At 34.3% G+C, this 14,805-nt stretch overlaps 1 protein-coding gene across 2 annotated transcripts in view; it reads right to left on the bottom strand.

Annotated features, from left to right (window-relative positions):
* The window catches only part of LOC147070026 (uncharacterized), a 259,354-nt gene that overhangs the window by 167,007 nt on the left and 77,542 nt on the right, over positions 1-14,805 (bottom strand). The gene's annotated exons all lie outside the window — the stretch shown is intronic.

Raw genomic sequence — 14,805 nt, 5'->3', positions numbered from 1 at the left:
ATTAGATGTATTTAAAATATCCCTTGTGATTTCATAATAGGTATAATAATACAGAGCGTTGGAGCGGAGCTCGTAGCAGGAGCACGGAGCAATGGAGGTTTTACCCGGAGCAGCAGCGGAACCGTTGCACTGAAAATTTCAAGTGCTCCACTGCTCCGGATATATTTTTTTTTATTATTCAATTTTCGTCCTAAAATCCAATGAAAATATTATATTTTACGCTTTGTGACACTGGAATTATTTCACTGCGAGTGATAAATAACCTCACCTTTTTTGAAAGAAGAGGCAGATAATGAAAGACGATTTACTGTCGGAAATTTTGTTAAATATAATTAATAGTGAAAAGGACGAATAATGAACCTTATTTCAAAACTATTTTTTTTTTAAATTTTTAAACATTTGTAGGTATACATACTAAAATAAAAAATTTTACCTGGAGCGGAGCTGGAACCAGTATTTGGTCCTGGAGCGGAGCAACTCAAAAAAGGGTCCGCTCCAACCCTCTGTAATAATAATAATGATTTTGAAGACCACACTCGATCTTAAAATACACTGCACGGTCTTTTAAGATCAGTAATTACCTAAAAATTGACTTCATTAACCGTGGCCTAATGAGAGTCATAGTGTTTGCGTACCGTTGTATTGCTAATTTAAATTTGGACACCGCCAACCATATCATACGGCGAGGTGGCAGCGTCGAAACAGCTGATACTTCTTTACAATGTAACAGTACCGTCACATTAGATTACAATATTGTTACTTAACCGTGAGACCGACTCGGAAATACCGTTTGTAATTGACCCAAGTGTTACGCAATCGCCACAATCTGGTTGCATGTCATTTGTACTATAACACAGTGGTTTCCAAACTTTGTGTTACTACGCCTCCATTTAGAAAAAAAATCTAATCTTGGCGCCCCCCCTTTCTTTCATTAAATAAACAAGGTTTTACTACAAACTTATATTATATTCATTTTTAAATTAATTTGTTTTTCATGCGATGAATGTGCTTGTTTATTAGCACAATCAATTTCAATAGTAGACAATTCAAATTCATCATCGTTCAACCACATAGGTATTTAAAATATTTAATAACCCTTAATTTGTTGCCCTTTGTTATTAATAAAATAATGTGAAAAGTGCATTAGCAAACTAACCAAGAACTCAGTAAATAGATTTTGATTGCTTCAATATATCTGCCGCAGAAATCATTTAAAAGTGGAAAGGTTATTTGGAACTTATTGGAACTTATTTTTTTTGTAATTTTGATTTCCAAGGCTCCAATTTTTTATGAATGCCTGTTTTGTCTTTTTAAACCATTCAATGCATTAGTGACTTATTTTAGTGATTTATTCACTCATTTTTTTTTAATTTCAACCATATAGACAAGTTTAACAACAAAATTATCGTTCCTAAACAAATTTGCCTCAAATTTCAACATTACGATTTGACCCTTTTATTTCATTTTATCACGAGATAGTCAGCGCGCTTCACGATCAGTAGCGCACCCAGGGGGGGGGGCCAAGGGGCCTTGCCCCCCCCCAAAAACATTGAAATTGAAAGCCAATAGATTAGACAAATAAAAACACGGCAAAAAAAATATTTGAAATTCTCCAGCACCCTTTAGAAAAATTTCTTAGATTTTAATTTCTAACACAAAAATTTCGAAACACTAATGTCGGGTTGTTTTAGAAACTCAATCTCTAATGGAAATGTCAAAAAAATTCTCGGTGTCCATCCGAATTCCGGAGTGGTGTACACCGAGTGCAATAGACATAAGTCCGATAAACGAGAAATTAGGCTGTGTTCTGTTGGGTAGGTTTATGCACCTATAAGTTAAATGCAATAATACTTTTTTTTCCATTTTCAATTAATATTTTGGAACTTCACTATTAAAAAACCCAAAATCGACGATAAAAATTCGGCGAAAAGTACGACTACACCCACCACCATGGGCTGACAGGGGTATAGCCTGGGGGCCCGGGCTTAAGAGGGCCCTGCGTGGCGGCTCGTCTAATTGTGAGATAAACACACACCAGAAATTTGTTATATTATAAAAAAAATCACATGTGGCGCTATAGATACTACTTCATCAAAATTAACATAAAAAATATGAAGTATGATGAAAATAATATGATATACGTAACTACATGATAATAATTCACGTGTATCATTTTATATTACAATTATTTTTAGTGTTTCTAGAAAAATAAAAATGTTTATTTATCCAATATCGATGGGTCGAATGCAACTTGGCTACCACAAGAGGGGGTCGTGACCAGTGGTCTATAGTATGATAACGATCGATAATATGATATGAGGTCCGACAAATCAAGAATTCAAGGGAATTATTTAACAATATAGATATATCCACGGAATACCATTTGGGAACACTACTGTAGAACATCACATTCCCCTTAACCCTGGTAATAGGTAAGGGGGCCCGCCAAACATTCATGATGTGGGGGCCATGCCCACCACAGTCGGTGGTGGTGTAAATTAAAAAAAAAAACATTTTTAGGTGGAATTCAGCATAAATATTGTGGCTCTTGACCAGTGGTTCTTAACCGGTGCACCGCTGGCTTGTTGCATGTGCACCGCGAAAATAATGATAAAAGCAGAAAAATCCGCGACATAGCGAAAACCGAAAAAGTCCTTCGTGAAATTATGAAAGCCGATGAAAGATCTAATGTGATTTCGATGTTGCCGAATCGATCGCACGCGTCTAAAATCTAAAATATCATGGAGGAATTTGTATGGATGGTGCTCCGTCAATGTTAGGCTCATTTAAAGGATTTGTTACCCTCGCAAAGACAAGAAATCCTAACATTATATCTACGCACTGTTTTATTTACACAGAGAATCTATAGTTTCGAAAACATAACAGCAGTGCTAAAACCTGTACTAGACCAATATGGTAAATTTCATCTAATCCAAACCTTTAAAAACAGGCATTTTAAAAAAAAACTTTGCATTTCTATGGAAGCTAAGTACGATTGTTTGCTTTTTCACACTGAAGTGAGGTGGTTACAGTGGCGCACCCAGGGAGGGGGGGGGGCAAAGGGCCCTGACACCCCCCAAACATGAAAATTATCAGAATGATTTTAACCATTGAAATTGAAAGCCAATAAGCCTTAGGGCTTAGACAAATAAAAACACTGGCAAAAAAAACACAAAAATTTCGAAACACTAATGTCAGGTTTTTTTAGAAACCCAATCCCTAATGGAACTGTCAAAAAATTCTCGGTGTCCACCCGAATTCCGGAGTGGTGTAGGTCATGGCTGAGGAGGGCTGACAGGGCTCTAGCCTGGGGGCCCGGCGTGTCAGGTTGACCAGATAAACACACATAATAAATTAGCTTTAATAGTAAAAAAAGTCGCCTGCGGCGCTAATATACTTCTTGGCCATGAACATTTTCAATTACTTATATAATTGTGCTACGCTCTATGCTCTAGATGCTCTAGCAGCTACGTCTATGTCGAACAGCAGGTGTCCATAGACGGAAGCATGCACGATGAAATTGCTCGAAGAACAAAGCTGGGATGGAGTGCTTTCGGACGTCTGAATATTATCTTCAAGAGTGACCTACCATTATGTCTTAAGCGTAGGGTGTTCAACCAATGTGTGCTACCCGTGCTCACGTATGGCTGCGAGACGTGGACCCTCAACACGAGAGGTGTCCAAAGGCTAAGAGTCACACAGCGAGGCATGGAGAGGTGGATGTTGGGCATCACGCGAAAGGACAGTAAGAGGAACGAATGGGTTAGGAAGCAGACAAGAGTACGCGATGTCGTAGACGTTGCCAAACAGCTGAAATGGAGATGGGCGGGGCACATTGCCCGCCGAAAGGACGGCCGCTGGACAAATGCTGTCATCCAGTGGTACTCAAGGGGTACGAAACGGCCACAGGGTCGCCCTAAAAGCCGCTGGATTGACGAACTGGTAAAGTTCGGCAGAAGTACGTGGCAGCGAACGACACAGGACCGAGAGAGTTGGAGAAAGCTTGGGGAGGCATTCATCCAGCATTGGATTGACCCCGGCTGATGATGATATAATTGTGCAATATATTTTTTGATTATTATGTGTCGATACTCGACAGCTCCATTATTAAAGTGGATGTATTGAAAATCGCCAATTCTTATGTATAAGTACCCTTAATTTGAACTAAAACACAATTTGAAAAACGTTAATGTAGTGTTTCACACTGCCTTTAATCTTAGCGGTAGGTAGAGGGCCCGCCAAGCCTAGCATGAGGGCCCGTTTCAGGATGTGGGGACCATGGTGTAGGTACACCGAGTGCAATAGACAACGAGAAATTAGGCTGTTTTACATTCTCCTCCTTGGGCCCCCCCAATATTAAATCCTGGGTGCGCCACTGTTCACGATAGCATAGAAGTGAGCTATTCTAAAATTAGTCTCCATATTTTCAGAGAGGTTTGCAAACAACCTTTTATACGACTGTATTTTATGTAGTTTATAATTAGCGGCCGTTTTATAAACTATGCATTTGCAAACTGCAAACCTGTGATTACAATAATTGTGTTAAACTTTTTGCGCCTCCCTTTGCAACACTCCGCGCCTCCCAGTTTGGAAATCGCTGCTATAATATTTGTTCGAAGTAAACAAGGCAAGGCTTGGAAAACATGGAACACATATTTTCATTCAATATTTACCGAATAAAATGGTATTCAACATACATAATTCTGAAAACACTCATGAGAAAATAATATAGCCAATAGAAAAAGTCTTTTTCGAAAAAAGTGAGACACCCGGCAGGAATCGAACCTGCGTCTCTTGGGTTTCATCCGCTGTGCACTACTACTATGCTACGACTGCCATGCTTAATTGCGACAAATTATAAGTATTGAAAATTGGTAAATCATTCGATTAAAATCACTTTAGGTAGATACAAAATTACGAAATTGGACTGACATACAAAATTTAATCAAAGCGATGCGTGAATTGTGAGATTAGGTATTGTAGGTAAGGTATTTCAGTTCCCATTATGTCTGAGTTCCCTGGTTATAAAGGGTATAATATATTATTATACAATATAAAGACCCGACACGATTAAGAAATAATTACAAGATAAAAAGGACTTTTTATATACAACGTTTTTAAATTTTCTGTTGAATCATATAAACTTGACTTGCTAGCTTAAACGATCAAAAAAATTTGTACTTGATAGAAATAATACTGAAATGTCATTTTGACATGGCATATTGATTTCCATAGTAACGCACGTATATTTTGTTGTATAATTTAGTTGCTAGGAACCCAGACCCCTAGCAACCAATAATGGTGTCGAAATAACTTTTCATACAAAACAGAATTAACTGAAAATAAATTCAATTATACTTAAAGATGGCTAAAAGTATTTAAAAAATGCATTGGCATCTGGTTCTGGTATTATATTCTAAAAGTATGAAATGTCTAGCTAGTCGGGAAGTTAGTTAAAAATCGATTGCAAGATTTGTACCGGACAAAGAACCACCGGACAAATAAGAATACGCGCTAAGAAAAACGTTGTAAAATAGCCCTTGTAGTAAATCCAAGCCCGCTCCTAGTGATGATTATCCTTCTGGGAAAATACGTAGATAAATAAACGTTATGCAATCGACACCAACTAAAGGTGATTGTGAATGATAGTAAAAACTTGCAAGCCGGATGGAACAAGTTCACATCTCGAATGATTTATCTGCTACTTAACCCCTTTCCGAGCGCTTGGGCTGAAACATGCATCCTGAATAAAGGCGATGCACTACGATTATTGATATTATTTACGACCTTTCGTTGAGGATTGCGGTTTTATTTTAATGAAACAGAGGAAATAATTCATCATGTATAGTCATTCTGCTAATAATAGGCTTGTTATAGCGAAAAGTTGAGGATGGAACTGTAGTATTAGGTACTTACGTCAATAGCGTACAAGGAAATGCATGCAAATTATGGAACCTAATAATAGTCTTATAACCACACAATAAAGATGAATCCCACTTTTTTTTTCTTTTTTAAATGTAATATAATATAACTAATATGAATCTACTCACGACCAGTGAAGGCAATTGCAAACGACTAGAGCACCACATTGTTTATAATAATATAATAGTATAATATTATTATTTGTACTGTCGTATCTTAGGGTCGTATGTATGAGATTCCCAAATTCTTTATAAGCTATTTAACCGATTTTCCACCATATAGCGTATGGCACTGTTTGTGACATAAGCAATCTGACGTCACACGTCATACAAATGGCTGCTTTATATCTCACTTTCATATAAAGTTTCAAAAAGTTAAAAGTAAAAAAAAACTTTCATTTTAATAATGCATTTATTACAACAAACGTTTGCTTGAGGCCCTCGTTCATTTTGTAAAAACATTTGCGAACTTTAAAAACAGTTTCTAGTCGTGCTGTTTACTTTTTTTTTTTTTCTTTATTTGGAAGCAATTGAGCTCTTCTCTGAATGGAAGGCTATTCTGCTTTACAATGGTTTACAAAAGTATACATACATTTTTTTTTAACGACAGGCATAAATAGTTACATTATTAATGATACAGAATTACATTTTTGTTACACTATACACTAGACATTTACGTTACATTTTTGGAGAAATTCATGTACAATTTTCATAACTGAAATATTTGGTTTTGCCAGGAACGAATTAATCGTAAAAGGAGGGTATAACCTGCATTTCCCCAACTTATTCAATAACACTTCTCTCTTCTGGTCATAGGCATCACATTGCCAGACAATGTGGTTAAGATCTTGAGTGGGATGTCCACACTGACACTGAGGGCTATCTACCACTTTAATTTTGTACAATGATTCGTTGAGACTGTGATGCCCTGTCCTGCTTCTAGCTATTGTCACTATTACATCTCGCTTTATTTTACAATGTTTACTAAACCAAGTTTTAGGAGATCTACTATATAAGTTTTGATAGTAGTGTGTTCCCTTTTCTTTCCCAAGATTTTCTTTGTTGCTGGAATTATGCATTATGTTATTACTCCTCTTGTCCTTCCAACGAACTAATATCTTCACTGGAAACTTTTAATTGTGGATTACTGAGTCTTTTCTTGATCCTTGTTATGCGACTTTTAATGCTGCGTTCTTTTAAATGACTATAGATTTCTGTTAGCATGTTATTAAGAGCTTCTATATCAGTAGTAAATTCATTTGCAATCATTTCGGTATTGGGATTTCCATGTGTTTTCACAAGGAAACTGAGTAATGTTTCATAATCGATTGGAAATCTATGACGATTACTTTCAACATGTTCCTTGGCAGGTAACAAAAGTTCATTTGTATCCTCAGTGGATACTTTTTTTCTTTCTTTTTTTGATTTTTTTGGTGTCTGTTGGAGTGCAGGAATGCGTGAGATTGCATTATTTTTCACTGTATCTTCAAATTCAAATTCTACGCTGCTGATATCAGTTGGACTGGTCAACGGCCATTTTGAACCGATTGGCGTATCCTTGTTGATAATAGAGTTGTCCGACTCTATATCTGCGGCTAATTCATCCTCCTGGAGTGTATTTTCTCTCTCTAACGAAAGAGAGGTTAACACCTTTGGTACATTGAGAGAGTCAGGCAATTGTACAGTGTGAGGTTCATTATTTCCAGTTGTTTTACAATATTTGGCCAGATGGCCCTCTTCTTTGCATATAAAGCATGTCAATTTTTCGGTGGAGAAGTAAATCCAGTACAGGGTATTATCAAAATTTATTTGCATTGACTCTGGCAGTTTAATTGTGTCTTCTGGGTTTACATAAACCTGTCTCCGGAAACTTAAAATATGTGCATAACCCGGTTCGTTAATACCAGCTCTGATGCTTGTAATACGTGAAGTAGTTTTTATGTTTAATTCGTTGAGTTTTGATTCCAGAACGCTGTGTGGGATTATAGGACACACGTTTGATATTATTATCCTCTTTGATTTGGTGATCAGCGGCCTAATTTCTAGTATGTGGTTTCCAATTTTAACTGTTTCTTGATTTACTGTTAATTTATCTGCTTGTTCTTCACTACTCAAGTATATACATATTCTTCCCTGGGAAATCCTAGATACATATCTTATATGACATGGACCTACCTTATTCCCGATTGACAGTGTATATTCTCGTATAGAGATGCCATCGATAGCATCTAGAACGATGGCTTGCTCCTTCTTCGGAAATTGCATTTTTTGAGCAACTGATGCATAAGACATTGTTTGTTGGGTTTCTTTTTGGTGATCCATTGCTGGCAACGTTGTATTTTTTGATTTTTAATAAGCGCCCCTGTAGTCAGAGACACTTAAATGTTAACAACTTTGTAACAATAATTTATTGTTACGCCGCACGCACAACTGGTTATTATTAATTTGTAAACACTCGCTATCTCGTTATTGGTGACGTCCGTCTGTCGTCGATCACACGGAACAACTGGTGCTGTTTACTTATAATATTCTTATTCCGTTTTGACATCTCATAATAGAAGTGATTGAAGTGAAGTTAGTCATAATATAACTGTATGTATTGCCACCAAATGGAAATTTTTACTGGGAATACTCTATCCTTTCGTACAGTAGAATTATAAAATAGATGTGATGAAATAACTGCTTAATTATTTAAAGTTCATAATAATTATTAATTGTATATGGTAGGTACCGGTCGCACACTTTCAGACACATTTACAATTTCAAAAGTTTGCCATTATATGGACGCCGTGACACATTATGACGTCACAACAACGTGACGTCACTAAACAACGGATTACATTTGCACTCATGCATACAAATGCGCACTATTTAGCCTATAAAGTATTTGGGAATCTCGTGCATACATATTACTATACACTATTTTAGTTGTTAGAAGCCATTTACATAATAATATATTAAATTTTTTGTGTAATTAAAAACATTCAGTAAGAATTATCACAAATAAGAAAAATAGATCAAACTCAATACTACAAAAAGTATTTTTTTTATTCAATATTATTTTAATGAACATACATAATTTTAAAACACTTAAGTATAAACCACTAGAAAAAAACAAAAATACGATACTGAACCTGCGTCCCAGGGATTCATACTCACGTCTTGTAACCACTAAGCTATTATATACGTGTCCTATCTAAATCCTAAAATTTGTGAATTATTCGTTGAATAAAAAAAATAGTTTCTTAAATTATTAGCAAGTGCAAGTACGTTATAACAAAAATTTGGTGTGACCCTGACACCGGTTAGTAATTAAGATATTTTGATTTAAAATCCAAAGACAATAATTATTGTCAAAAAGTAACACAATTTAGAAAGCGCTTCAGAAAACAACTGGGTGTCGTATTTTTTTCAAAAATAAAATCTAGTTGTTACCTATGTGTTTCTCTAAATTGTTTTCAAATTATTTATGTCCAAAATGTAATTTAAAATAATACACCATATCAAATGAAAGTTAGTCCAACTGTAAATGTAATATTTATAATGCAGGAATCCAATTTAAACTTCATGGTCTGGGTGTTGCTCATTGAAAAATAGCATGTAGGTACAATACTCCACTAAATGTCAAAATCTCTTTGTCTGAGGCGTCAAAAATTCTCCGGCTGACCCTGGTCACAACACAACAGTTGATTTGTGTTGATCCCTTTTATATAATATGCTCTAGATTCTATAATACTTTGGAGATCCCACGGGACAAGTGAAACACTAGATTGAGTCACGATTTTAAGATAAAAGGTAAAATCATCTCACAACGTATCATCGCCTTGATTAAATTTAGTATGTCAGGACAATTTGATAATTTTCTTGTACCTACCTAGAGTAATTTTAATTGAATGATTTACCAATTTTTATGTTTGAGGGTTGTGAAACTCATATAATATTCAAGCAATCCATACAATATTAAATTTGTCAAGTTCACTAAGGCAGTGGTCGGCAAACCGCGGCTCGCGAGCCACATGTGGCTCTTTGGGTATTGGCGTGCGGCTCTTTTTTGCCAAACTCCCAATTCACATTTTTTACAAAAACTTTTGCAAAATTCACAATTTTTATTTTTTGCCATTGATATGTACACTTATTATATTATATAATGACATCGTCGCAAGCCTAATTATTCTTCCGTGGTGCTTGATGCAAAAAGGTATGATTGTTTGTTTACTTTATGTCTCGTTTTTTAATGCAAAAAGTCACGTACAACACATACAGTGCAAAATATTCCTAAATAATATAACATTTTTAGACTTCTATAAACAAATTAAACAGAAAATATAAATAGGGTTTGAAAATACTATTAATAACTCTGAAAATAATAATGCCTTTATTATCATTCTATATGTTAGGACAGATATATTAAATATGAGGGAATATATTATTATTATGCAGAGATTCCAAGAATTTAAAAATAGTAAACAAACCCTAGCATTTGTTTTAAATCAGCCCATTGCAAAAGTCGACAAATTAAATTTTTCTCCATTTTATATTGACAAGAGCACTTTTGAAATACAATTTTATTGGTGGATTTGACGAGCAAAGAGTTATGGAGCTCCAAATTTGTAGGTCTTGCCACCAAAATTGAATATTTGGAGAGAGAAAATACAATTTAATTTTACAACACAAAAAATTGGTGCGCTCTAAAAGATCTACATAAGGTGATACTGTGATGTTTTTATACATGGAATAACTTTTCGAACTCATATGACCAGTGGAAACAAATTGTATTTGCTATTTTTACTATATTCGAGTCTACATAATATGCAAGTGAACAATCATTTTCAAACATGGAAGTATTTATAATGGAAGTATGTATATATAAAACGTATTTAGCGAAACCAAATAACCGATTAGAATTTGGAGTCGCGCTTGAAATAAAAACAAGTTACATACATACCAAACATACAGAAACTCTCAAAAGAAATACAAGGAAGGTTATTGTTCACATTAAATTTAAATAATATGTGAATATTGTGTGTAATTCATATACTGTAAAAATTATATTTATAATTTCATCAATAAAAAACATATATTTATGTTAGTTTTATTCGGGAAATCTTATTCACGTAATAAATAAACAATTATACGATGTAATTAATTTATTTAAATAAATTATATTTATAAAAATATACGTATGGCTCTCGATATTTTTTTAACCGTTGTGCTACTCAAATTTGGCTCTTTTGGTTCAAGAGTTTGCCGACCCCTGCACTAAGGCAATACGGTTTCTAAAATTATTCCAAAATAATAGTTGCTTCAGTGACAGAGAGGAAGGATCCCGTCTCTTGATGTGAGTCGTATACTCCAGGGAACTAATGGGAACTGAAATACCTAACGGGTGTGGAGTAACAGGCAACCGATCTCAAATTTGGAGGAATATGGGATAAACTTAAATACATGTCAAGAATACGCTTGTTCTTCGTTCTGGCAACTGCTCTAGGTTTATGCACTGACACTCAATCAATATTAGTGTATTTGAAGGCTGCAACACACACTATTGCACGTGTATAATGTGTGAAAAAACCCTGCATCAAAATGTAGTGTTGCCTATCGAAATTATATTTATTAATCTATTCTGTGGCAGAGACAAATCACTTATCATCTTGATAATGTTGTGACAAATGAAATGGCAATCAACTAATACACCAACATATATAATTAAAAATAATTTATATTAATAGTTTGTGAAAAAGAATTTACCAAGTACTTGACTTAAATACTAACTCAATTACTTAATAAAAAATACAGCAAACTGATTCACAAGATATGTTACAAAAAAGCAATCTTCAGATATTATGTTTTACGAAGTCATTTTTATTGTTATTTACAAACAATATGTAAGTAATAATAATATAATAAACTATTGTAGGTAATTATTTTGAAACGATTAAATAAACATAATAATTTTAAATCAATTGCAATTTATCAAGGATTCCATTCTAAATGGTAAAGGTGAGTTGTAACACTTTACGTTCGAATTTAGTTTTCTTTATAAATGATTTCAATAAAAATGTAGTTATAGATAATAATCTCGCTCCAGGAATTTCTTGAACAGGACTCTAGAGGAACGAGTGACGACGTGGTGACGAGATAAGTAGTTAGGCACATGTAAGAGACATTTTAGTAAGTAGATATTCAAAATTACAAAAATTATCAAGCTAAACAGTTTACGACAAATTATTCAAATAAACTCACGGATACACTATAATATTGTGTCAACCGCCGAAAAGAGGCACATTCGAATGACAGAAAAGAAAGTCAGTCTAACTTCCGAGTTAGTATAAACACATAGACTATAGATACTATAAACACATGAAGGCTCTTAAATCTTTGAAAATACAAGGAGAGATCATTACGATAAAGAGAGAAAGCACATCGACGAATTGTATCAGGTTGGCACACGTAAAAAAAACACACTGATAGATATCACAGTTTAAACTAGATAGTACTAAATATCTCATTGAAGGTCAACTTTGTCTTCATTCGATGACAATAGATAGGTGCAAATCTTTTATACGTCATATCTTCACAGTGACGTCTCGTGGGGGTAGGCGGATTGAGCGTCGCTTGGGGGCGGCAGTTACTCGAAGGGTGGCAAATCGAGGAGAAATAGCTACCTAAACTTAGTAATAACAAAAATATCTTTCAATTAAAAATGCAGCTTAATGGTTGGAAACATAATGTATTAATTAACATAAAAGGTTTAACAGGACTGTAATTTTTTTGTTGGGTTCGTGATGTCTTGTTTACTTCCGTTGGTCTTCGGCGTCCTTGGTGACTATAAACGACACGAGCAGATTTGCGAATAATTACAGTCTATATTTTGTTAGTAATGTATTCATACCACACATTTCTTAGATATTGGAGTCATGGAAAGATGATTAAAAAATACTGTAAGTATAAAGAATGAGCGGTATTTTGGCGCTGCCTAGGGGCGGCGTTCTGTCTAGGGACGTCACTGAATCTTCAACTGTTCAACCGGGGCTGGTAAAGTACGATTGTAGGGTTGGTTCCAACTAAAACGAAGCTTTTGTAATAAATTTGAAGATCATATTATCTTATTTAACGGCATATTTGATTAATACAAAATCGTATACAGAATAAAGCAGGACCAATGTTAAATCCTTGAGGTACTCCATAAATTAAGTACTTAGTGAAGTCTAAAAAATATACCTACCTGAACTGAAAATTCTTTGGCATCTGGTTATTTGGTCGAGCGAGTCATCTTATCTTGTTAATCTGTTTTCGTGTACCGTTTGAAATATTCTCTGTTATTGTTGATTAATCTCTGTAAACTCTGAATAAATACTAAACCGGAAGTGTTTCTATTTTATAAATAAAAAACAGCCTATAACTGGCGACCAACGTGGGCCCAAAGTGTTTATATGTTATAAACAATAAAAACCATCCTAGAGTAAGACTTTTTTTAAATTATTAACTAGCTTATTTTCGGGTCTAGGACGATTTGGCGCCGGGACAACTGGATGCCACGCAATTCGAAAATAAATAGACGTTAGGTACTTATAGGTACTTTTAAAAAAAATATTTAATATTATTATTTTTATTTAAATTATTATATTATGATTTTAGTTTGTGGAAAATTAAATATGCACACGTAAATAATGATTTAATCATGCATATGTTTAAGTTCCAACGAAAAAAGAGTTTTCATTTTTATATAAAGCCTTAGGCATGGTAATTCTCAATCCGCAATAAAAAAAAACATTATGTTAAGAGTAAAACGAATTAAAACTACTAAGTAGTAAATAGAAACTGATTAAAATTCCTCGTCTACTTTCTGTTTACGTGTCTACATGCGGCGTCCAATTATCCTGGCGTCCAGTTGTCCCATTCCCTTATTTTCTTATCAATAAGAGAGTTGGGAACAGTGATAATTTGACTGCAAACTACCCACGTGTCTCACAATCGGCACCTGTTCCGGCTAGATTAGATTCGCAAGAAATACTTGACTTTGTTCTTCGCGTGTTATTACCTGATTGCAATCTATGTAAAGGTAGAAAATAATTGATTTCGATTTCGTAATGACGCCATTTGTAGAACGAGTTTTATTCAACGACATTAGCTAAGAGATGTTAGCGAATAAATGCTTCTCTATCAATTATGATGCATTAATTTATATTAACATTTTCCGGCGCCAAGAGACTTTTTCATTTTTTTTTATTATTACCGAGATAATAAATAATGAAATTAGTATGTACTATATTCCATGAATGTATGGGAACGAAATTTTTATATTGAATTGAGTTACATACATATAAAACCAGATCAGATGAGTTGTAAATTGTAAGAGCGGAATGCAGAAACATTTGTCATAACTAAAATTTCCTTAGCAGAAAACACTTTGCAGAAACATTGTCCTCAGTTAAGATCATGATGTCTATGGTTCACCTCGTCTTAAAGCTTCGTTCGTTTTTTTCTATTGAAAATAATACCATATTTAAAAATTCTCTTTCCTATAATAGTATAGGTAGGTAAATTATTTTATAATTGTTAAACGATGACAAAAATATGACAACTGCACTTTATAAATGCAATAACTATAAACACGTATTGATATTTAATTATAATACTCTTGTATTTCTGCGGGCTGGCGCATAAAAGTATAAAATTCTGCAAGTACATGCCAAACGAATTAACACTATCAATATCCATATTGAGATACATTGTTAAATGAATTTGAATGTATGGACTGTTTTATAGACATGCGAATTTATTTTGACAGCAGCTGTCAGTGGTAAATGGTAATACAAAAGGGGGCGTGTTTATAACAAAAGTAGTCTATGGTTAAGGATTCCTTAACTTTATACTCAGTATA

This window comes from Rhyacophila brunnea, unplaced genomic scaffold (genome assembly GCF_057557595.1).
Source record: "Rhyacophila brunnea isolate RB1 unplaced genomic scaffold, BYU_Rbru_1.0 scaffold_22, whole genome shotgun sequence".
Lineage (NCBI taxonomy): Eukaryota > Metazoa > Arthropoda > Insecta > Trichoptera > Rhyacophilidae > Rhyacophila > Rhyacophila brunnea.
The sequence above is the reverse complement of the archived record's forward strand: the minus strand, read 5'-3'. Positions and strand labels throughout refer to the sequence as shown.